Source organism: Hordeum vulgare, chromosome 5H, assembly GCF_904849725.1.
Source record: "Hordeum vulgare subsp. vulgare chromosome 5H, MorexV3_pseudomolecules_assembly, whole genome shotgun sequence".
NCBI lineage: Eukaryota > Viridiplantae > Streptophyta > Magnoliopsida > Poales > Poaceae > Hordeum > Hordeum vulgare.
The window spans coordinates 463,348,693-463,375,061 of NC_058522.1; the positions used below are offsets into that span (position 1 = coordinate 463,348,693).

Here is a 26,369-nt window from a genome sequence, read left to right on the forward strand (position 1 = left end):
TGTTGCATCAAAGCGGACACCACTATTTTGGCTGGTGCTCTTTTTATCTTGGGCAACCGTGTAAAATGTATTCCCATTTATCTCATACCCTTGGAAAGTACATATAGTCGAAGATGGTGGCCTGGCCAAATAGTACAGCTCATCTCCAACGGTGTCGTCATTCATGAGATGTGTCTGCAACCAACTGCCGAAAGTCTTCTCGTGTTCCCCTTTAATCCAAGAGTCAGCCTTCCCCTAGTTTTCGGAGCGTAGAATATTCTTGTGTCTCACGATATACGGAGCCACCACGATGGAATTGTGTAGAACTGTGTACTGTGCTTGAGAGAAAGAATTCCCGTCCATACATACTTTTGCTTTCCTTCCTAGTGTGCCTTTTCCTGTCAGCCTACCCTCATACCGAGCTTCAGGAACACAAATCGGCTTAAGGTCAGGAAGAAAGTCCACACAAAACTCAATGACCTCCTCTGTTCCATAGCCCTTGGAGATGCTTCCTTCTGGCCTAGCACGGTTACGAACATATTTCTTTAAGACTCCCATGAACCTCTCGAAGGGGAACATATTGTGTAGAAACACAGGACCGAGAATTCTAATCTCTTCGACTAGGTGAACTAGGAGGTGTGTCATTATATTGAAGAAGGATGGCGGGAACAACAACTCAAAGCTGACCAGACATTGGACCACATTAATCTGTAACCCTGATAGACTTTCTCGATCGATTACCTTCTCAGAAATTGCATTGAGGAATGCACATACCTTCACAATTGCCAGACGAACATTTTCCGGTAGAGTTCTCCTCAATGCAACCGGAAGCAATTGCGTCATAAGCACGTGGCAGTCATGAGACTTTAGGTTTTGGAATTTTTTGTCTTTCATATTTACGATTCCCTTTATATTCGACGAGAAGCCAGTCGGGACCTTGATACTGAAAAGGACTTCAAAGAAGATTTCCTTCTCTTCCTCAGTAAGAGCGTAGCTGGCATGCCCTTGAAACTTCCCTGGATGCATGCCATCTCTTCCTTTATGACGTTCCTGGTCCTCCCGTGCTTCCTGTGTATCTTTTGACTTCCCATACAAGCCCAGGAAGCCTAGAATATTCACGCAGAGATTCTTCGTCAGGTGCATCACGTTGATTGCCGAGCGGACCTCATGGACTTCCCAGTAGGGTAGCTCCCAAAATATAGATTTCTTCTTCCACATGGGTACGCGCTTATCAGGGCCGTTAGGAACAGGTTGGCTGCCTGGACCCTTTCAAAAGATTACTTTTAAATCTTTGACCATATCAAATACTTCAGCACCAGTACGGATGACAGGCTTCCCCCGGGGTTCTGCCTTGCCATTGAAATGCTTGCCTTTTTTATTTAAGGGATGCTTGGGCGGAAGAAAACGATGATTGTACGGGTACACATTCTTCCTACATTTGTCCAGATATATACTTTCTGTCTGATCCAAACAGTGCGTGCATGCATTGTATACCTTGTTTGACTGTCCTGAAATGTTACTAAGAGCAGGCCAATCATTGATGGTTACGAAAAGCAACGCTCGAAGGTCAAATTCCTCTTGTTTGTGCTCGTCCCACACACGTACACCTGGTTCGGCCCACAGCTATAAAAGTTCATCAACTAATGGCCTTAGGTACACATCAATATCGTTACCGGGTTGCTTTGGACCTTGGATAAGCACTGGCATCATAATGAACTTCCGCTTCATGCACAACCAAGGAGGAAGGTTGTAGATACATAGAGTAACGGGCCAGGTGCTGTGTTTGCAACTCTGCTCCCCAAAAGGATTCATGCCATCTGTACTCAGACCTAACCATAAGTTCCTTGCGTCAGCTGCAAATCTTGGGAACTCTCTCTTGATTTTTCTCCACTGCCGACCATCAGCGGTGTGCCTCAACTTATCGTCTTTCATACGATCTTCCATGTGCCATCGCAACAACTTCGCATGATCTTTATTTCTGAACAGACGTTTCAACCGTGGTATTATAGGAGCATACCACATCACCTTGGCAGGAACCCTCTTCCTGGGTGGCTCGCCCTCAATATCACCAGGGTCATCTTTTCTGATATTATACCGCAATGCAGTGCATACCGGGCATTTATCCATATTCTCGTACTTCTCACCACGGTAGAGGATGCAGTCATTAGGGCATGCATGTATCTTCTGTACGTCTAATCCTAGAGGGCAGACACGCTTCTTTGCTTCGTACGTGCTGGCGGGCAATTCGTTCTTTCTTGGAAGCATCTTCTTCATCAGTACCAGCAACTTTTCGAATGACGAGTCAGTCACACCGGTCTCTGCCTTCCACTTCAGAAATTCCACTATGCTACCCAGCTTCTTCTAGCCATCTTCACAAGTTGGGTACAACAATTTTTTGTGGTCCTGTAACATCTGCTCGAACTGCAACCTCTCCTTTTCTGTGTCGCAACCTCGCCGTGCATTAGAAATGACCCGGCCAAGATCATCAGCGGGCTCATCTGGTTCCCGTTCTTCATCCTGATCTTCTTCTTCATTGTCTTCCATTGCGGTATCAACATACTCAGGGAACATAGATCGGTAGTTGTCATCATTGTTCTCTTCTTCTTCATCGTCGTCTTCCATCATAACCCCTCTTTCTCCGTGCTTGGTCCAAACATTATAGCCCGACATAAAACCGGACCGAAGCAGGTGGCTCTGAATGACTCTTGAGGAAGTGTAATCCTTCTCATTCCGATATTCAACACATGGACAAAACATATGGCCACCACCATGCTTGTTCGCATCGGCTGCATCTCGAAAAGAATGCACGCCTTCTCTGTAAGCGGCTGTGCGTCAATCACCGCACATCCATGGATGGCTCATCTGTGTTATACGACGGTATATCAAATACAATCACGATCCTAAAAATTAGTACCGCACGGTCTAAACGAGGAAATATAGTTGCTAACCTTTTAGAATAAGTAGAAATAAAGAGGAAGAGGTTTAAGCGTGGCTCAGGCATCTCATATCGTAGTTGTGTTCGATGAACTGAAGCGGCATCGCTCTAACACACATTTCAACAAACACCTCTAGTGCATAAAAAAAAGTGGAGAGCTAGCACACACCCACAATCCTCCATCCAAGAAAAATGCAAGGATGGGGAGAGGGGGGCTGTGCTATATATAGGCAGAGGACTTTAGTCCCAGTTTGAGACACAAACCGGGACTAAAGGTGGCGCACATGCGGGCTGCCCACCGCGTAGCCCTTTAGTCCCGGTTTGGGACACGTACCGGGACTAAAGGATCCTTACGGGCCGGGACTAAAGCCTCGAGGGAGGCATTGAGAATTGGGGCGACGTGGCCGGGCCTTTAGTCCTGGCCCAGAGGCAGGCCGGGACTAAAGGGTCCCGGCCAAAGGCCCGTTTTCTACTAGTGGTTAGCATTTCCATATTGAAATATTCAAAACGTCTTATAATTCGGAACAGAGGTGATATTAGTTAGCATTTCCCTCCAAATTCACAACATTCCGCAGATTCACATATATCAGAGCCGAAATGAAATTTAACAAAAATAGCATGGCCGTGAATTTTTTTACTAACTTCCAAAGCCCGATATGATCCCCCATGAGGAAAACAAATATTTTTTTACTCATTATGCATCACAAATCTTACTGCAAATTAAAAACACATTTGATATGAACAAGTGAGAAGCAAATTGTAATACTTACATTTTGATCCGTTTGAGCATCTCTGGGCTCACCTCGGCCTCGGCGTCACCGGGCTGGATCCTCTTCCTGAGCACCTCGTTTCCCCACCGGAGCCTCTCCACCGTCATCTCGCCGCACCAGAGTACCCCCCTTGGCCAGGTTGTCGGCACCCACCGCGATCGCCTTCGCCACGGAGCCACCGTACTCCTCGACGTTCGGCGCCACGGCCGTCCAGTAGGCGGCCCCCTCCACCTCTTCGCGCACGATGTCGGTGAGCCCCTCGCTGCCGACAACGGAATGGGGCGAGAACCTTGTGTAGGTGGCAAGGACGCCGTCGAGGCGCGGGTCGGGGTCGGAGAGCGTGAGGCCGTAGTGGAGCGAGTCCGGGGCGTCGGGGGAGGCGGGGATGGTGAGGGAGAAGGAGTAGTGGCAGGGTCGAGCTTGACGGCGGCGACGTCGCGGGCGAGCGGCCACTGGATGGGGCCGAGCCGCGCGATGGCGGCGAGGGAGGTGCCACTGGCGTGGATCCGTGGCAGGGAGAGGTCGCCGACGATGACCGGGAGGGTGCGCCGGCGATTGATGAGGTGGAGGTGCGCGCGGGGGAGGCGGCGGAGCACGTCCTCCGAGGGCGCTGGCGCACTGGGGGACGACGGGATCTCCACCCGTGGTGGTTCAGCCGCAGCATCCCGTGTGCTTGTGCTTGGATGGATGTTGGATCTGCTGCGCCGTCTCTCTCTACCTTTTTTTTGCAAAACTACTAATGGCGCACCACCTACAAATGCGCCATTAGTAACCCTGGTTACTAATGGCGCACCAGCTGGTGGTGCACCATTAGTAGCTTTGCAAAAAAAAATAGTAGTGGCGCACTGGGTGAGTGGTGCGCCATTACTAGTTAAACTAGTAGTGGTGTGCTGTGTGAGTGGTGCGCCATTACTAGTTAAAATAGTAATGGCGCACTCTGCCCCGGTGCGCCATTAGTACTTTTGGAAAAAAAATTGTTAGTAGTGGTGCACCGTGTGTGTGGTGCGCCATTAGTTTCCATCACACTAATGGCGCACCTGCACATGGTGCGCCACTGCTATATAGTAGTGGCGCACCACTTGTGTGGTGCGCCATTAGTGTCTATATTATCTATAGCCCTTTTCCTAGTAGTGCTCGAGTCACAGAAGTTCGAGCGTGCGAGTGGCCAAGTGATTAATTTTTGCGCGCCGTCGGACTTTATGAAGACTTTTATTAATTGGTGGAGAACGCAGGTCTTACCGCGTTCGTTGAAGATAAGTGCTCACAATACCTCCTCGTCACCAATATTTTCGTTCAAAGCTTCAACTTTTATCCGAGGAAGAATCCTCCCATGGTTGAGTTCATGTTATACGACATCCCCCAGTGGATGACTCTACAGGATTTTTGCAATGTATGCAAATTACCTTATGTTGGGGATATTCGTGACCCTCGTCCAGGGGACTTGGAGGATTTCATAGGTACTATTGTTGTTGGAGAGGAGAGAGGAGTGTCTCGCGCTAGAATTGCTAGCATACATTTTCCTGTGCTTCGGTACTTCTCATTATTTGTGGAAAAATGCTTGATTCGCCGTGGGGAAGCTGGATCACTTAGCTCTCCAGACCTTGCGGTTTTGCGCGAAGGCCTTTATGACGATAAGACTTATAGCCTAGTTGCTATAGTAGCGCAGCGGTGGAACACAAACCGTTCCAAGGGTGTCGTCTATGGAGGTATCTTCATTAGAAACCGTTCCAAGGGTGCCAGGCACCTTGAGATACCCGTTAGACTAGGGGAGTTAGGAGAGATGCTTCTTCCTGAGAAATATCTGGATTATGACAGCATGGTTCGCCATGATTTTCTAGATAGAGATGCTAGTAGACGGATGATTTATAACCTGGTATTTAATCAGGGTACTCGAGAGACTATTACTTTGCCTGCTCCTTCTTTGTTCGATCTTCATGCAGGCAGGTACACTATTATGCCCTCGGACATCTACGCATATTGGGGCTTGGCCCAACCACAGGTGCCCGTGCCCGAGCCGCCAGTCGAGTACCAGACGCCAGTTTATCAATGGGAGCCAGAGGAGCTCACACAGCAGTGGCATCCGCAGTCCGCTCCGGAGTATCCCGGAGCTGGTTATTTCCCGCCTTGCGAGTAGACCAAGCTAGGCTAAAAGCCTAAGCTTGGGGGAGTACGTGTTCTCACCGACCTTACATTCATGCTTATGCTTTCACTTTGTTAGCCGGTGTTTACACTTTGCCACTATGTTATCCATTCTAGTTTGTTTTCGTTTTCTTGTTTTCTTGTTTTGTGTCCTGTTGAGAAAACCCAAAAAGATTTTCCTTTCTTCTTTTTCTTGTTGGGAGTTTTCCCGTGTAAATATTTTTCTTTTTCTCAGGGTCAAGGTAAAAGATATTGGTTATAATGTTTAGTTTCTCTTACATGCATACCTGTTTAGCTTTCAAAGAGCCATATTACTTTGTCTTCTCCTTTGTGTTTTCCTGCAGATTCAGCTTAGTCCAATGCACGAGCACTCTTATTATTGTTCACATCGTTCGATCGTGCAAGTGAAAGGAAATAATGATGATATATGATGAAGTGACTGAGACTGGAAAAGCTGGTATGAACTCTATCTATTTTGTTTTTGTAAATATGACTAGCTTGTCGTCCTAGATACAGCTTTTTGTGAGAGAACCATGTTTGCAATGACAACTTAGAGATCATAGTTTCTGATGCCATGCTTAATTAGCTGAGAGCTTATAATGGTTTGTCTTGAATGCCAACATTGATTTTGAGATGACTATGATGTAGTATGATAGGATGGTATTCTCCTTTCAATGATTCAAGTGACTTGACTTGGCGCATGTTCATGCATGTACTTGAAACAAAATCAACATAGCCTCTATGATGTTCGTTTTCATGGTGATTTATATCCTGTTCATGCTTTCACTTCATGTTAGTCAAACTCATTGCATCTTGATGACTGTTGTCGCTCTCTAGTTGGTTGCTTCCCAGTCTTTTGCTAGCCTTCACTTGTACTAAGCGGAATACTTCTTGTGCATCCACTTCCATAAACCCAAAAGTTTTTCCATGAGAGTCCACAATACCTACCTATTTGCGCTATCTACCTGCCGTTCCAAGTAAATTTGCATGTGCCATTCTCTAAACCTTCAAGAAATAATCTGTTTTGCATGCCCGAACCGCTGATGTGGTGACAGGGGGCTATTGATATCTTCCATGTTAGGCGTGTTATCCTCAACATGTGTTTATTCACTGTCATTCACGAGAAAGGGGCCGGTAATTGGAATGCCCAGTTCCATGCTTAAATCGAAAACATAACTGTAAAACAAGACTCCCCCCGGATTGATGTTAGTATGGACGGTACCCGAGGATTCGGCTCGCCGTGGAGTGTGATTGATTGGTGGTGGGGGAGTTATAACTTTACTTTTCTGTTTGGGAACCGCCTATAGCATGAGTAGCGTGGAAGATATTGAGAACTCTTGGTCATTGCGTTGACAATGAAAGCATGCCACCGAAAATTATATCTCTGTTTTCAAAGCTTGAGCTTTGGCACCTCTGCAAATCAATGCTTCCCTCTGCGAAGAGCGTGTCTATTTATTTTCCTTTTGAGTCATCCTCCTCTTGTTTAAGCACCAATTAGAGAGCATCTCTGTCGTTTTTATGCTTTGCTTTTGATTGATATTGAGTACGACTATAACTGGATCTTTGTTGCTATGAATTACAATGTTTAGTCACCCCTTGATCTTTGAAAGTGCTCTGCATTTATGTTTTGCGGTCTCAGAAAGAGCTAGCGAGATACCACCTATTCATATTGCTTCATGCTTGTTTTGATTGAATTGTCTGTATCTGAAACTCATTATTATTTGCTCGCTAGCTAATTATGCCATTGATATTAGTTTACCGTGAGACTTTTGTGTCACTTGCTTATGTGGTTAACTTGTGATCTTGCTGAAATTATGGTTATGAGTTAGACATAGTTGCAACAACAAGCTCAAACAGAGTTTGTCAAAGTTTTTCTTTCTCTTTTAGTTTGTCAACTGAGTTGCTTGAGGACAAGCAAAGTTTTAAGCTTGAGGGAGTTGATACGTCTCCATCGTATCTACTTTTCCAAACTCTTTTGCCCTTGTTTTGGACTCTAATTTGCATGATTTGAATGGAACTAACCTGGACTGATGCTGTTTTCAGCAGAATTGCCTTGGTGTTGTTTTTGTGCAGAAATGAAAGTTCTCGGAACGTCCTGAAAATTTACGGAGAATATTTCTGGAAAATATGAAATATACGTGTGCAAAGATCCACCGGAGGGGATGGGCCAGTGGGCCACAATCCCTTTAGCCGCCGCCCCCTGGTGGCGGCTAGCAAGCTTGTGGGGCCCACGTGGCTCTGCCGCCCCCAAACTCACCTCTATAAATTCATTTTCGTCCCAGAAAAATCAGGAGAGAAGATTTCGTCGTGTTTGCGATACAGAGGTGCCGCCACATGCTGTTCTTCATCTGGAGGGCAGATCTGGAGTCCGTTTTGGGCTCCGGAGAGGGGAAATCGTCGCCATCGTCATCATCAACCGTCTTTCCTCTCCAATTCCATGAAGCTCTTCATCGTTCATGAGTAATCTATTCGTAGGCTCGCTGGGCGGTGATGAGTAGGATGAGATCCATCGTGTAATTGAGTTAGTTTTGACGGGGATTGATCCCTAGTATCCACTATGTTCTGAGATTGATCTTGCTACTACTTTACCATGCTTAATGCTTGTCACTAGGGCCCAAGTGCCATGATTTCAGATCTGAAATTATTATGTTGTCACCAATATATGTGTGTTTTAGATCCGATCTTGCAAGTTGTAGTTACCTACTATGTGTTATGATCCGGCAACCCCGGAGTGACAATAACCGGAACCACTCCCGGTGATGACCATAGTTTGAGGAGTTCATGTGTTCACCAAGTGCTAATACGTTGGTCCGGTTGTTTATTAAAAGGAGAACCTTAATATCCCGTAGATTCCTTTTGGACCCCGCTGCCACGGGAGGGATGGACAATAGATGTCATGCAAGTTCTTTTCCCTAAGCACGTATGACGACACACAAAATGCATGCCTACATCACATTGACGAACGGGAGCTAGCCAGATATGTCTCCGTGTTATAACTATTGCATGATGAATATCATCCAAACAAATCACTGACCCATTGCCTACGAGTTTGTCCTAGTGCTCCCGTTACTTGTTTTGCTCTGCTGCTGTTACGAATGTTGCTGCTGCTGTTACTTGCTTTGCTCTGCTGCTGTTACTACTGTTGCTACTTGGTACTGTTGTTCCTTGCTACTGCTGTTACTCGTTACACTGCTGCTACCTGCTACAATACTTTTTCGCTCGACGTTGACGGGAAAGAATATTTCCCGTCCACGGGCAACTTCTGGCGCCATTGATACGACAATTAGGAATAGTATGCCTTGTCACCGGATCGTTTCTGGCACCGTTGTTATCATACTACTTTGCTGCTGATACTTTGCTTGCAGATACTAATCTTTCAGGTGCGGTTGAATCCGATACATTCAGCTGCTAATACTTGAGAGTATCCTTTCACTTCCTGATGGGGGAATCAACAAATTGGGTTGAATACTCTACCCTCGAAAACTGCTGCGATCCCACACGCTGGTGGGCCATTGCAAGACAATTGCTAATTGTTGAGCAACTGGGAGCAGTTCTGGCTCTGTTGCCGCGGAGGCATCAAGTCAGGAACACGCCAACAACATTCTTTTAGTGCCTTTGCCGGGGACTGCTAGTAGCAAGGACCTCTGTCGTCTTATGCTTTGCTTTTAACTGTGTTGAGTATGACTGTGACTAGATCTTCTTTGCCATGGACTACAATGTTTAGTCAGCCCTTGGTCTTTGAAGGTGCTCTGCATTTATGGTTTGCGGTCTCAGAAAGAGCTAGCGAGATACCATCTATTCGTACTTCTTCATGTTGTTTTGGTTGAAGTGTTGACATTTGAGGCTTATTATTATTTGCTTGCTAGTTGATTATGCCATTGATATGAGTTTACCGTGAGATCTAGATGTCATTTGCTTATGTGGTTTGCTTGTGATCTTCCTGAAATTCTGGTTTTGAGTTAGACATAGTTGCAACAACAAGATCAAATAGAGTTCGTCAAAGTTTTTCTTTTCTCTCTTGCAGTTTGTCAACTGAATTGCTTGAGGACAAGCAAGGCTTTAAGCTTGGGGGAGTTGATACGTCTCCGTCGTATCTACTTTTCCAAACTCTTTTGCCCTTGTTTTGGACTCTAATTTGCATGATTTGAATGGAACTAACCCGGACTAACGCTATTTTCAGCAGAATTGCCATGGTGTTGTTTTTGTGCAGAAATAAAAGTTCTCGGAATGTCGTGCAAATTTACGGAGAATTTTTCTGGAATAAAAGAAAAATACCTGCGCAAAGATCCACCGGAGGAGGTGTTCTAGTGGGCCACAAGCCCCTGGGCCGCGGCCACCCCCCTAGGCCGCGCCGTTAGGGCTTGTGGGGCCCACGTGGCACCACCGCCCCCAAACTCAGCTCTATTTATTCCGTCTCGCCCGGGAAAAAATCAGAGAGAAGGATTCATCAGGTTTTACAACACGGAGGTGCCGCCACCTCCTGTTCTTCATCTGGAGGGCAGATCTGGAGTCCGTTCCGGGCTCCAGAGAGGGGAAATCGTCGCCATCGTCATCATCAACCTTCCTCCATCGACAATTCCATGATGCTCTTCACCGTTCGTGAGTAATTTCATCGTAGGCTTGCTGGACGGTGATGAATTGGATGAGATCTATCATGTAATCAAGTTAGTTTTGATGGGGATTGATCCCTAGTATCCACTATGTTCTAGATTGATGTTGGTACTACTTTGCCATGCTTAATGCTTGTCACTAGGGCCCGAGTGCCATGATTTGAGATCTGAACCTATTATGTTGTCGCCAATATATGTGTGTTTTAGATCCTATGTTGCAAGTTGTAGTCACCTACTATGTCTTATGACCCGGCAACCTCGGAGTGACAATAGCCGGAACCACTCCCACAGATGACCATAGTATGAGGAGTTCATGTATTCACCACGTGTTAATGCGTTGGTCCGGTTCTTTATTAAAAGGAGAACCTTAATATCCCGTAGTTTCCATTAGGACCCCGCTGCCACGGGAGGGATGGACAATAGCTGTCATGCAAGTTATTTTCCCTAAGCATGTATGACTACCAACGGAATACATGCCTACATTAGATTGACGAACGGGAGCTAGTTACATATGTCTGCTGCTGCTACTGTCACTACCATTACTCTGCTGCTGCTACTTCTGTCACTACTACTATTCCTGGCTAGTGTTGTCACTACTGTTTGTTTACTTTGCTGCTACTTGTTGCAATACTTTTCTGGAGCCATTGCCGGGGAAGAATAGTTCCCCGTCCATGTGCTATTTACTGGCGCCATTGATACAACAAGTTGGGAATAGTCTGCCATCAACAGATCTGTTTCTAGCATCGTTGCTATCATACCACTTTGCTACTGATACTTTGCTTTCACACACTAATCTTTTAGGTGTGGTTGAAATTGACAAACTCACCTGCTAATACTTGAGAATATTCTTTCGCTTCCCTTTGTGTCGAATCAATAAATTTGGTTTGAATACTCTACCCCCGAAAACTGTTGCGATCCCCTACACTTGTGGGTTATCATGGGGTTATGTCTGACGTAAGTAGGTGTTGAGGATCATTCATTTGATCATTAGTAGTTCACGTCCGCCATACGTAGATCATCTCCCTCTTATTCTTGTACGCATAAGTTAGCCACCTCAAGTAAACGCTTAGTCGCGTGCTGCAGCCTCACCACTTAACCATACCTCACCCTTTAAGCTTTGCTAGTCTTGATACCTTTGGAAATGATATTACTGAGTCCCTGTGGCTCACAGATTACTCCAACACCAGTTGCAGGTACATGTAAAGTGTTACTTGACGCGATCACGTTGATTGTTCATTTGGTGTTTCTTCTTCCTCTTCTTCATCGATCTAGGATGGGTTCCAGGCCGACATCTTGGGAAAGCAAGGATGGACATCATTCTTTTACCGTTTATTTTCGTTTGTAGATGGATCCTGCTATTCTTCATGATGATTGTATGTATTTTACTGAAGTGACTATGATGTAGCTAGTGGCGAGTGTAAGCCAACTCCTTATACTCATCTTTTTCAGTACATGTACTTGTAACGATATTAATTCTTGCGAAACGATGAGATGCGTTTCTATCCCTGTCGAGGCCCTCGTGCCAAAATAAGGATAAGACCGCATCTTGGGCATTACAAGTTGGTAACAGAGCAGTACCGGCCTAGGAGCCCCCTTGATTGATCGAACTTGGCCGAGTCGAGTCTAGTGAAAAACTACTTTGAGTCTAGTTATATATCGGAGAGGAGGATGTTGGGGAACGTCGCATGGGAAACAAAATTTTCCTACGCGCACGATGACCTATCATGGTGATGTCCATCTACGAGAGGGGATATTCGATCTACGTACCCTTGTAGATCGCACAGCAGAATCGTTAAGAAACGCGGTTGATGTAGTGGAACATCCTCACATCCCTTGATCCGCCCTGCGAACCGTCCCACGAACCGTCCCACGATCTAGGGCCGAACGGACGGCACCTCCGCGTTCAGCACACGTACAGCTCGACGATGATCTCGGCCTTCTTGATCCAGCAAGAGAGACGGAGAGGTAGATGAGTTCTCCGGCAGCATGACGGCGCTCCGGAGGTTGGTGGTGATCTTATCTCAGCAGGGCTCCGCCCGAGCTCCGCAGAAACGCGATCTAGAGGTAAAACCGTGGAGGTATGTGGTCGGGCTGCCGTGGGAAAAGTTGTCTCAAATCAGCCCTAAAACCTCCGTATATATAGGGGGAAGAGGGGGAGCCTTGCCTTGGGGTCCAAGGACCCCCAAGGGGTTCGGCCGAGCCAAGGGGGGGAGTCCTCCCCTTCCAAGCCGAATCCAACTAGGTTTGGAAGGAGGAGTCCTTCCCCCCTTTCCCACCTCCTCTTTTTTTTCTTTTCTCTTTGATTTTCTTCCTATGGCACATAGGGCCTTCTTGGGCTGTCCGACCAGCCCACTAAGGGCTGGTGCGCCACCCCCAAGGCCTATGGGCTTCCCCGGGGTGGGTTGCCCCCCCGGTGAACACCCGGAACCCATTCGTCATTCCCGGTACATTCCCGGTAACTCCGAAAACCTTTCGGTAATCAAATGAGGTCATCCTATATATCAATCTTCGTTTCCGGACCATTCCGGAAACCCTCGTGACATCCGGGACTCCGAACAACATTCGGTAACCAACCATATAACTCAAATATGCATAAAACAATGTCGAACCTTAAGTGTGCAGACCCTGCGGGTTCGAGAACTATGCAGACATGACCCGAGTGACTCCTCGGTCAATATCCAATAGCGGGACCTGGATGCCCATATTGGGTCCCACATATTCTACGAAGATCTTATCGTTTGAACCTCAGTGTCAAGGATTCATATAATCCCGTATGTCATTCCCTTTGTCCTTCGGTATGTTACTTGCCCGAGATTCGATCGTCAGTATCCGCATACCTATTTCAATCTCGTTTACCGGCAAGTCTCTTTACTCGTTCCGTAATACAAGATCCCGCAACTTACACTAAGTCACATTGCTTGCAAGGCTTGTGTGTGATGTTGTATTACCGAGTGGGCCCCGAGATACCTCTCCGTCACACGGAGTGACAAATCCCAGTCTCGATCCATACTAACTCAACGAACAAATTCGGAGATACCTGTAGAGCATCTTTATAGTCACCCAGTTACGTTGCGACGTTTGATACAAACAAAGCATTCCTCCGGTGTCAGTGAGTTATCTGATCTCATGGTCATAGGAACAAATACTTGACACGCAGAAAACAGTAGCAACAAAATGACACAATCAATATGCTACATCTGTTAGTTTGGGTCTAGTCCATCACATGATTCTCCTAATGATGTGATCCCGTTATCAAGTAACAACACTTGCCTATGGCCAGGAAACCTTGACCATCTTTGATCAACGAGCTAGTCAACTAGAGGCTTACTAGGGACAGTGTTTTGTCTATGTATCCACACAAGTATTGTGTTTCCAATCAATACAATTATAGCATGGACAATAAACGATTATCATGAACTAAGAAATATAATAATAACTAATTTATTATTGCCTCTAGGGCATATTTCCAACAGTCTCCCACTTGCACTAGAGTCAATAATCTAGTTCACATCACCATGTGATTCCAACGAATCCAACACCCATATAGTTATGGGGTCTAATCACGTCTTGCTCGTGAGAGAGGTTTTAGTCAACGGTTCTGAAACTTTCAGATCCGTGTGTTCTTTTACAAATCTTTATGTCATCTTATAGATGCTGCTACTATGTGCTATTCGGAAATACTCCAAATATCTACTCTACTATACGAATCCGTTTCACTACTCATAGTTATTCTGATTAGTGTCAAAGCTTGCATCGATGCAACCCTTTACGACTAACTCTTTAACCACCTCCATAATCGAGAAAAATTCCTTAGTCTATTTAGTTACTAAGGATAACATTGACCGCTGATCAGTGATTCAATCATGGATCACTCTGTGTACCTCTTAACAGACTTGTTGCAAGGCACACATCAGGTGTGGTACTCAGCATGGCATACTTTAGAGTCTACGGCTAAAGCATAGAAGACGACCTTCGTCTATTCTCTTTATTCTACCGTGGTCGGGTTTTGAGTCTTACTCAAATTCACAGCTTACAACACAGTCAAGAACTCCTTCTTTGCTGATCTATTTCGAATTCCTTCAAAAACTTGTCAAGGCATGCATCTTGTTGAAACTTCTATTAATCGTTTTGATCTATCTCCATAGATCTTGATGCTCAATGTTCAAGTAGCTCAATCCAGGTATTCCTTTGAAAAACTCCTTTCAAACAACCTTTTATGCTTCACAGAAATTCTACATTACTTTTGATCAATAATATGTCAACCACATATACTTATCAGAAATTCTATAGTGCTCCCACTCACTTCTTTGGAAATACAAGTTTCTCATAAACCTTGTACAAACCCAAAATCTTTGATCATCTCATCAAAGTGTATATTCCAACTCCGAGATGCTTGCACTAGTCCATTGAAGGATCGCTGGAGCTTGCATACTTGTTAGTATCTTTAGGATCGACAAAACATTCTGGTTGTATCACGTACAATGTTTGCTCAAGGAAACCGTCGAGGAAACAATGTTTTGACATCCTATGTGCCATATTTCAAAAATAATGCAACAACTACTAACATAATTCTAACAGACTTTTAGCATCGCTACGAGTGAGAAAGTCTCATCATAGTCAACTGTTTGATCTTGTTGGAAACATCTTTGTGACAAGTCGAGCTTTTCTCAATAGTGACTTATCACTATCATCGTCTATCTTCCCTTTAAAGATCCATCTTTACTCAATAGTCCTATGACCATCAAGTAGTTCTTCCAAAGTCTACACTTCATTTTCATACATGGATCCTCTCTCGGATTTCATGGCTTCCAGCCATTTGTCGGAATCCGGGCCCACCATTGCTTTCTTCATAACTCGTAAGTTCATTGTTGCTCAACAACATGACCTCCAAGACAGGGTTATCGTACCACTTTGCAGTAGTACGCGACCTTGTTAACCTACGAGGCTTGTAGTAACTTGATCCGATGCTCGATGATCATCATCATCAGCTTTCACTCCAATTGGTGTAGGCGCCACAGGAACAACTTCCTGCGCCCTGCTACACACTCGTTGAAGTGATGGTTCAATAACCTCATCAAGTTCTACCACCCTCCCACTCAATTCTTTCGAGAGAAACCTTTCCTCGAGAAAGGATCCGTTTCTAGAAACAAACACTTTGCTTTCGGATGTGAGATAGGAGATGTACCCAACCGTTTTGGATATCCTATGAAGATGCATTGATCCGCTTTGGGTTCGAGCTTATCAGACTGAAACTTTTTCACATAAGTGTCGAAGCCCCAAACTTTCAAGAAACGGCAGTTCAGATTTCTCTAAACCTCAGTCTATACTGTGTCATCTCAACGAAAATACGCGGTGCCCTATTTAAAGTGAATGCGGTTGTCTCTAATGCATAACTCATAAACGATAGTGGTAATTCGATAAGAGACATCATAGCATGCACCATACCAAATAGTGCGTGGCTATGACGTTCAGACACATCATCACACTATGATGTTCTAGGTGGCATGAACAACGAAACAATTTTCACATTGTCTTAACTGCGTACCAAAACTCGTAACACAAATATTCATTTCTATGATCATATCGTAGACAGTTTATCCTATTGTTACGACGAACTTCATTCCGAAACAGAATTGAACTTTTCAATATTTCAGACTTGTGATTCATTAAGTAAATGCTCTTGTATCTGCTCAAATCGTCATTGAAGTAAGAACATAATGATATCCACTGCGTGCCTCAGCACCCATTGGACTGCATACATCAAAATGTATCACTTCCAACAAGTTACTATCTTGTTTCATCTCAATGAAAACAAGGCCTTGCTCATGTGGTATGATTTGCATGTCACTAGTGATTCAAAATCAAGTGAGTATAAAGATCCATCAGCATGGAGCCTCTCCATGCAATTTATACCAACATGACTCAAGCGGCAGTGCCACAAGTAAGTGGTACTATCATCATTACCTCGTATCTTTTGGCACCAATATCATGAACATGTGTAACACTACGATCGAGATTCAATAAACCATTGAAGGTGATTATTCAAGCAAATAGAGTAACCATTATTCTCTTTAAATGAATAATCGTATTGCAATAAACACGATCCAATCATGTTCATGCTTAACGCAAGCACCAAATAACAATTATATAGGTTTAACACCAATCTCGATGGTAGAGGGAGCGTGCGACGTTTTGATCATATCAATCTTGGAAACACTTCCAACACGTATCGTCACCTCGCCTTTAGCTAGTCTCCGTTTATCCTGTAGCTATCATTTCTTGTTACTAATCACTTAGCAACCAAACCGGTATCCAATACCCTCGTGCTACTAGGAGTACTAGTAAAGTACACATCAACATCATGTATATCAAATATACTTCTTTCGACTTTTGCCAGCCTTCTTATCTACCAAGTATCTAGAGTTGCTCCGCCTCAGTGATTGTTCCCCTCATTACAGAAGCACTTAGTCTCCGGTTTGGGTTTAATCTTGGGTCAGCAACTGTTTTGTCGTTTCATGAAGTATCCCTTCTAGCCCTTGCCTTTCTTGAAATTTAGTGGTTTTACTAACCATCAACTATTGATGCTCCTTCTTGATTTCTACTTTCGCAGTGTCAAACATCGCGAATCGCTCAAGGATCATTGTATCTATCCTTGATATGTTATAGTTCATCACGAAGCTCTCACAGCTTGGTGGCAGTGACTTTGGAGAACCATCACTATCTCATCTGGAAGATTAACTCCCACTTGATTCAAGCGATTGTCGTACTCGGACAATCTGAGCACACGCTCAACGATTGAGCTTTTCTCCTTTACTTAGTGGACAAAGAATCTTGTCAGAGGTCTTGTACCTCTTAACAAGGGCACAAGCATGAAATCACAATTTCATCTCTTTAGAACATCACTTATGTTCCGCGACGTTTCAAAACGTCTTCAACGCCTTGCTTCTAAGCCATTAAGTATTTTGCACTGAACTATCGTGTAGTCATCAGAAACGTGTATGTTGGATGTTCACAGCATCCACAGACGACGCTCGAGGTGCAGCACACCTAGTGGTGCATTAAGGACATAATCCTTCTGCGCAGCAACGAGGACAATCCTCGGTTTTACAGACTCAGTCTACAAAATTTGCTACTATCAACTTTCAACTAAATTTTCTCTAGGAACATATGAAAAATAGTAGAGCTATAGCGCAAGCTACATCGTAATTCGCAAAGACAATTAGACTATGTTCATGACAATTAGTTCAATTAATCATATTACTTAAGAACTCCCACTCAAAAAGTACATCTCTCTAGTCATTTGAGTGGTACATGATCCAAATCCACTATCTCAAGTCCGATCATCACGTGAGTCGAGAATAGTTTCAGTGGTAAGCATCTCTATGCTAATCATATCAACTATACGATTCATGCTCGACCTTTCGGTCTCATGTGTTCTGAGGCCATGTCTGCACATGCTAGGCTCGTCAACCTTAACCCGAGTGTTCCGCGTGTGCAACTGTTTTGCACCCGTTGTATGTGAACGTTGAGTCTATCACACCCGATCATCACGTGGTGTCTCGAAACAAAGAACTGTCGCAACGGTGCACAGTCGGGGAGAACACAATTTCATCTTGAAATTTTAGTGAGAGATCACCTCATAATGCTACCGTCGTTCTAAGCAAGATAAGGTGCATAAAGGATTAACATCACATGCAATTCATAAGTGACATGATATGGCCATCATCATGTGCTTCTTGATCTCCATCACCAAAGCACCGGCACGATCTTCTTGTCACCGGCGTCACACCATGATCTCCATCATCATGATCTCCATCAACGTGTCGCCATCGGGGTTGTCATGCTACTCATGCTTTTACTACTAAAGCTACGTCCTAGCAATATAGTAAATGCATCTGCAAGCACAAACGTTAGTTTAAAGACAACCCTATGGCTCCTGCCGGTTGTCGTACCATCGACGTGCAACTCGATATTAACTATTACAACATGATCATCTCATACATCCAATATATCACATCACATCGTTGGCCATATCACATCACAAGCATACCCTGCAAAAACAAGTTAGACGTCCTCTAATTGTTGTTGCGTCTTTTACGTGGTGACCATGGGTATCTAGTAGGATCGCATCTTACTTACGCGGACACCACAACGGAGATATATGAATTGCTATTTAACATCATCCAAGGACCTCCTCGGTCAAATCCGATTCAACTAAAGTGGGAGAAACCGACACTCGCCAGTCATCTTTGAGCAACGGAGTTACTCGTAGCGATGAAACCAGTTTCTCGTAATCGTAGGAGTAATGTCGGTCCGAGCCGCTTCGATCCAACAATACCGCGGAATCAAGAAAAGACTAAGGAGGACAGCAAAACGCACATCACCGCCCACAAAAACCTTTGTGTTCTACTCGAGATTACATCTACGCATGAACCTAGCTCATGATGACACTGTTGGGGAACGTCGCATGGGAAACAAAATTTTCCTACGCGCACGAAGACCTATCATGGTGATGTCCATCTACGAGAGGGGATATTCGATCTACGTACCCTTGTAGATCGCATAGCAGAAGTGTTAAGAAACGCGGTTGATGTAGTGGAACGTCCTCACGTCCCTCGATCCGCCCCGTGAACCGTCCCGCGATCAGTCCCACGATCTAGTGCCGAACGGACGGCACCTCCGCGTTTAGCACACGTACAGCTCAACGATGATCTCGGCCTTCTTGATCCAGCAAGAGAGACGGAGAGGTAGATGAGTTCTCCGGCAGCGTGATGGCGCTCCGGAGGTTGGTGGTGATCTTATCTCAGCAGGGCTCCGCCCGAGCTCCGCGGAAACACGATCTAGAGGTAAAACCGTGGAGGTATGTGGTCGGGCTGCCGTGGCAAAAGTTGTCTCAAATCAGCCCTAAAACCTCCGTATATATAGGGGGGAGAGGGGGAGCCTTGCCTTGGGGTCCAAGGACCCCCAAGGGGTTCGGCCGAGCCAAGGGGGGAGTCCTCCCCTTCCAAACCGAATCCAACTAGGTTTGCAAGGAGGAGTCCTTCCCCCTTTTCCACCTCCTCTCTATTTTTTCTTTTCTCTTTGATTTTCTTCCTATGGCGCATAGGGCCTTCTTGGGCTGTCCCACCAACCCACTAAGGGCTGGTGCGCCACCCCCAAGGCCTATGAGCTTCCCCGGGGTGGGTTGCCCCCACCCCCCCGGTGAACACCCGGAACCCATTCGTCATATCCCGATACATTCCCGGTAACTCCGAAAACCTTCCGGTAATCAAATGAGGTCATCCCATATATCAATCTTCGTTTCCGGACCATTGCGGAAACCCTCGTGACGTCCGTGATCTCATCCGGGACTCCGAACAACATTCGGTAACCAACCATATAACTCAAATACGCATAAAACAACGTCGAACCTTAAGTGTGCAAACCCTGCGGATTGGAGAACTATGCAGACATGACCCGAGTGACTCCTCGGTCAATATCCAATAGCGGGACCTGGATGCCCATATTGGATCCCACATATTCTACGAAGATCTTATCGTTTGAACCTGAGTGTCAAGGATTCATATAATCCTGTATGTCATTCCCTTTGTCCTTCGGTATGTTACTTGCCCGAGATTCGATCGTCAGTATCCGCATACCTATTTCAATATCGTTTACCGGCAAGTGTCTTTACTCGTTCCGTAATACAAGATCCCGAAACTTACACTAAGTCACATTGCTTGCAAGGCTTGTGTGTGATGTTGTATTACCGAGTGGGCCCCGAGATACCTCTCCGTCACACGGAGTGAAAAATCCCTGTCTCGATCCATACTAACTCAACGAACACCTTCGGAGATACCTGTAGAGCATCTTTATAGTCACCCAGTTACGTTGCGACGTTTGATACACACAGAGCATTCCTCCGGTGTCAGTGAGTTATATGATCTCATGGTCATAGGAACAAATACTTGGCACGCAGAAAAAGTAGCAACAAAATGACACGATCAATATGCTACGTCTATTAGTTTGGGTCTAGTCGATCACATGATTCTCCTAATGATGTGATCCCGTTATCAAGTAACAACACTTGCCTATGGCCAGGAAACCTTGACCATCTTTGATCAATGAGCTAGTCAACTAGAGGCTTACTAGGGACAGTGTTTTGTCTATGTATCCACACAAGTATTGTGTTTCCAATCAATACAATTATAGCATGGACAATAAACGATTATCACACAACTAAGAAATATAATAATAACTAATTTATTATTGCCTCTAGGGCATATTTCCAACAGAGGATTCTTTTTTCTCCTCTTCTATGCTCTGGTGAGGAATCTTGACATAATGATTTTAATTCCACTCCTCTTCTCACTCAAATTTTTTGAAGATCATGCGGATATTTTTGGAATCTATATGATGTTGATGTGACGGAGTTCTCTCTTGGTGCCTCCTGCTATGTTGATTATATTCCGCGGAGTTGAGCTCCAGGGGATTCTTGAGCACATCATGATCATTCAGATTTTTGAGTATATTAGGACGAAGGATGTTCGAAATTGCTTCAATACTAGTAGTGGCGAGATAACCCCGGCATCCCTAGTACTGGTGTAGAGAGTTCGGGGCTACCAACATACTTGGTATCCCGAGATCTTTGGTTATGTGTTGACGGATGTGATACACTGGATGGGTAGTGTTATTTATAGGAGTTGAGTGATGGATTTTACTCCTTGTGTCCGTGGACCCGATTGCATGACAAGAAAATTTTGGGAGTTCTTAGGTGGGAATTCAAGTAGTTACTTATAGGACAATCTTCCAACAGATGCATGATGTGAGATTGGGGTTCGACATATAGTGTATTCGTTTGTTCACGATCGTCTTACAGCGGTTCTCGTTGTGTCTACGACTCGGGGACGCTTCGTATGTCGTGTGCACTTCCTTGTACATGATGGCTACTGTATGATCAAGCCTGTGCGATCTTATCCACGAAAATTTCAAACGGAATCATTGTCATGAATTTGTTCCGGCTTGTTTCCTAAGCCTCATCCTTGTTTTGTTGGAGTATGTTAATTTAAGTTTCTTTGATGTCAAATGGTGATTTCATATCTTTTCCAAGAGTTGTTCTCATATTTCTTATGTGAATGTAAATTCTTTTTCTCAAGCAAGTTGTCTTTTCAATTCTTGTCAACCGGAGTCGTCGTGTCAATTGTTTTTCATCCAGTGTGCTTCTCTTCAAATCAATTATATCCTTTAAAGATTGGCAAGATCAATATCTCATTTTCTTCCGGAGTTCATCTCATCTGTTCCAAGTTATCTTTGTTTTTCACGCCCTCCCTCCCTTTTTCTCCAATGATTTAATTATCATCCAAGTGCCTTTCTTTTTCAACAATGCTTCCGCTCTCTTTTGCTCCGTATTGTTTCTGGTGATTCTTGTGAAGATTCTCAGGAGTTGCTGATACGTCCCAAAAGTATCTATAATTTCTGCTTGCTCCATGATCTTTTGGGTGAGATTGTTATATGTTTTGCTACACTTTTATATCTTTTTACACATATTTGGACTAACCTACTAACTCAGTGCACCCAGTGCCTGTTTCTGTGTGCTGATGTCATTTTTGCAGGGGCTTTTACCCAAATTTCCAGAGCCCCAAAAATCCCAAGAAAAATATGTAAAAATCAGCATGACGGAAGCTTCCAGATCACCGAAGATGGGCCAGAGGGGAGCCAGGGGCTGCCCAGGCGGCCACCCTACATGGCCTGGCCCCTGGCCGCACCCAAAGGCCGCCTGGGTGGGCCCGACCTCCTCTGACGCCCTCCTTTGGCCTATATTTACACCTTCGATCGGAAACCCTCGAGGCATATCCAGAAATCACGAATTTCTCCATCGTTCTACCGCCACAGCGCTTCCAAGATCGGGAGCGTCGGGAGACCTCTTCCCGGCACCCTGCCGGAGGGAGGATTGACCTCCAGGAGCTTCTCCACCACCATGCACGCTTCTCGGACGTGCCGTGAGTAGTCCTCCTTAGACCATGAGTGCATGACCAGTAGTTATGTGATGTCTTCTCTCCAATATTGTGCTTCAATGATTAGCCCTTGTGAGCTTCCCTACATGATCAAGGCATCTATGTAATTTTCTCGCTATTGCTATGCTCGGTTTGTTGGGATCCGATTGATTATGATATTATGTTCAGATTGTTATGAGTTATATATGTTATTATCCTTTTATATTATGTTCTTTAGTGATTCATGCATGTTCTCCGTTGCTCTTTCTTGCTTTGGCCGAGTAGTAGATTATAACTCCAAGAGTGAGCGTTATGCATGATTGTGGGTTCATGCCCTCTGATGTCTAGCTTGAGTGACAAAAACATGAGACTAGGGGATGTGATGTTGCCACCAGGGAGTTAACAATGATGCTTGTGACCACGGTTACAAGGATTGTTTACCTTAGGCTTAGTTCGCTAGTGCAGTTGTCCGTTGCTTTGAGTTTACACTTTGGGTGGGGCTCGCAACTTAATACGAGGGAGATGTTCTGGATAGATATCTCAAGGTGGATGATTAGTAAGTAGATGCTGATGAATAAACGGTCTACTTGTCTTGGCCTACTGCCCATTACTATTGAGCCTCTAATTTCAAGTAGCATAATTAGCATTGCGGTGCGTTTATAATTATGTCAATTGCCTAGCTGTATTTTGTTTACCCTTGCATAGTTATTTATCCTCTTTTGGGAGAGAGACATCACTAGTGAACATCATGTGACTCAGGTTCATATCACCACCATTCCTTACATCTCCACCATTTACTGCTTTCATTTACCTTTCCGTTGCAATCACTATCACTATTCCCGCTTCTGTTTTGACACTTTGCAAACTACAAGGCCGGAGATATTGACAACCTCTTTGTACTCGTTGGGAGCAAAGTTATTTGTTGTGTGTGCAAGTCCACATCTTCTGCTAGCGCCAGGGTAGCGGACACCTACTTGTTGATCCTCGGAGTCCTCCTGGTTCGATAAACCTTACAGTCTCCGTGTAAGGGAAACTTGCTGCTGACTACATCTCGACCTTCCACTTGGGGTAACCAACGAAGGGCGAGAAGTATAACATCAACTCGTCATCAAGCAATTTTCTGGCACCGTTGCCGGGGACTCCAGTCTTCAAGATAGGGGAGTTGCATGTTGGGGAACATCTCATGGGAAACAAAAATTTTCCTACGCACACGAAGACCTATCATGGTGATGTCCATCTACGAGAGGGGATTTCTGATCTACGTACCCTTGTAGATCGCACAGCACGGAGCGTCAAGAAACGCAGTTGATGTAGTGGAATGTCCTCACGTCCCTCGATCTGCCCCGCGAACCATCCACGAACCGTCCCGCGATCCGTCCCACGAACCATCTTGCGATCCGTTGCACGAACCGTCTTGCGATGCATCTCACGATCCGTTCCGATCTAGTGCCGAACAGACGGCACCTGCGCGTTCAGCACACGTACAGCTCGACGATGATCTCGGCCTTCTTGATCCAGCAAGAGCGACGGAGAGGTAGATGAGTTCTCCGGCAGCGTGACGGCGCTCCGGAGGTTGGTGATGATCTATCTCAGCAGGGCTCCACCCGAGCTCCCACTACTGGAATTGAGAAATTTGCCGTCCGCCATGCCTTTGTCGTTTGCTGACGCATGGCAAAGATCCTCTTTGCCGTCAGCTGGCACAAAGCAGACGACAAAGAGGTTGCTGATGGCAAAGGTTTTATTTGCCGTCGGCGACCTCTTTGCCGTCTGCTGACGCATGGCAAAGGCCCCAGAGGCGGACGGTGAAGAGCACGCAGACGGCAAAGGGGCACCACCCTAACAGCCGAAGCCCGCCCCACCCCACCCACCCCTTTGCCGTCTGCCTCCCAGCCTCTGCAGACGGCAAAGGGGCGCTCCCCCTAACGGCACCCAGCCCCCTCCCCCGCTCCCCAAACGGCACGGTCCACCCCCACTCCCCTCGATCTCCTGCCTCTCTCGCGCGCGCCCCTGCCCACTCCAGCGCCGCCGCCACCACCACCTGAGCTGCCCCGGCCCACCGCCGCCGCCCATGACCGGAGCTCCCTGCTCCGCTCCTCCCCACGTCCCTCCTCCCTGCGGCCCTCCTCCTCGCGCTCTACCCACCCAAGCGCCGCCACCACAACCACCGGAACCGCTCCGGCCCACCACCGCCGCCCACGGCCGGAGCTCGCCCTCCCCTCCTCCCCGCGCACCTCCTCCCCACACCCCTCCTTGCCGCCGCCCAGGGCCGGGGCTCACCCTCCCCTCCTCCCACTGCCCTCCTCCCACTGTAGGTAAGTTTTTTTTTATTTTTGTCTTCATTTCCTGTTTTTTCTTTTAAACTAGTAGCCTTGCACGTGCACGCACGTCTCTATAAGACACATCTTATGATTTAGTTAAATGACACTTTGATTTTACATACACAATAGATAGTATATAGTATAGACATATAGTGTGTCATTTATTTTTAGTTTGGCTAATCTGTAAGCACCTGGCATGAGCACCAAGGGAAACACCGCATTGCAGCCACAGACTAATGGTTGAACATTACACGTTCATAACCATGTCATGTTTAGGCTTCACATGATTCTTTTTCTTTTCAAAAATATGCCTGAATGACTATGAACAGACAATGATCGAGCTGCCGTACTCGTAAACCAGCGCTAATCATCATGGAGAGAAAAGTACAGCCAGTAATATCACTAAAAAATTGAAACCAAGCTGACCGAAACATTTGGTAATGTGGTGTTCCAATTGTCAGGAGAGAATCTCTGGTGTACTTTTATGTTCAAAAGAATCATTTTCATCATCTACCATCTTAACCTTGTAGACGAAGCACCCGAATTAGCTCATCTCGCGTCAAACAGAATAAACCATTATCATCGTCTAGCATCATAGATGGTAGTTCCAATATATATTTTCCAATGAACTCTAGCCTGGAAACGATCAACTACATCAGAATATCCTACTCTTACTAACCAAGATCAGAATATCGTCCAAACCAACATCTTAACTTCTCAATGGTGAAAATAAAAGAGAAATATGGACAAATTCAAGCATGAAGAAACTGGACTACATAATAAATACCTCCAAGTTAGTAGTACCTATGAAGAGATGGCTGAAAATATTAAGAGGTTGTCACAATGAAAAATATGAAAGATAATAAATAAAAAAGAAAGGTTGCAGCAACAACATTAGTATATAATTATAGTGGTCAATTGTCCATCAGTAGATATGTGGATACCGTATATAAAAAAAAGAAAGCTTGCAACAGCAGCATTAGTATCTTAATCTCATCTCAGCCCGTTCTCATCTCGTTTTCACGCCAGTATCTTCAGCTCTTCACGCTTGTTTTGAAATCATGGAGCAAAAAAATTGACCACAAATAGAGTGTGATGCATGATAGATCGCACCTCCACACCACTACAATCGTCCGCCTTGCTGATGCCACTGGCTTGGACATAAGGTTTATCCTGCTCGGGCGACGCCGGCCTGACCAAGTAGGACGTCTGCAACAATGTAATGGCTCCTGGCTGAAGATGGCTCACAATATAACTCTTTTGCTACCCACCATGGTATTCGAACTATTGTTAGTTTATTTTCTATTTTTTCTGTTAAATTGGATAGTTAGTTTTCTTCCGTTTTTATGTGAAATTAGATAGTTAGTTTATTAGGTAGAAAAAGTAGATAGAGAAGAAAACAATAGATAGAAAAAAAACTTAGAAGAAAATAAGAGAATAATAAACTAGAAGAAAAAGGAAGAAGAAGAAGAAGAAAGAGGAAAGGAGGAGAAAGATAAAAGAAAGAAGAAGAAGAGGAGGAGGAGGAGGAGGAGGAGGAGAAAGAAGAAGATTAATAATAATATGACGATCAAGAAGAAGAAGAAGAAGAAGAAGAAGAGAGAGGAGAAGAAGAAAGAATAGGACCCCGACCCCCGACCCCCGGC

At 45.2% G+C, this 26,369-nt stretch overlaps 1 pseudogene; it reads right to left on the bottom strand.

Moving 5' to 3' along the window:
- Nucleotides 1–3,680: 3,680 nt before the first annotated feature.
- The window catches only part of LOC123396890, a 54,106-nt pseudogene continuing 31,417 nt past the window's right edge, over nt 3,681–26,369 (bottom strand).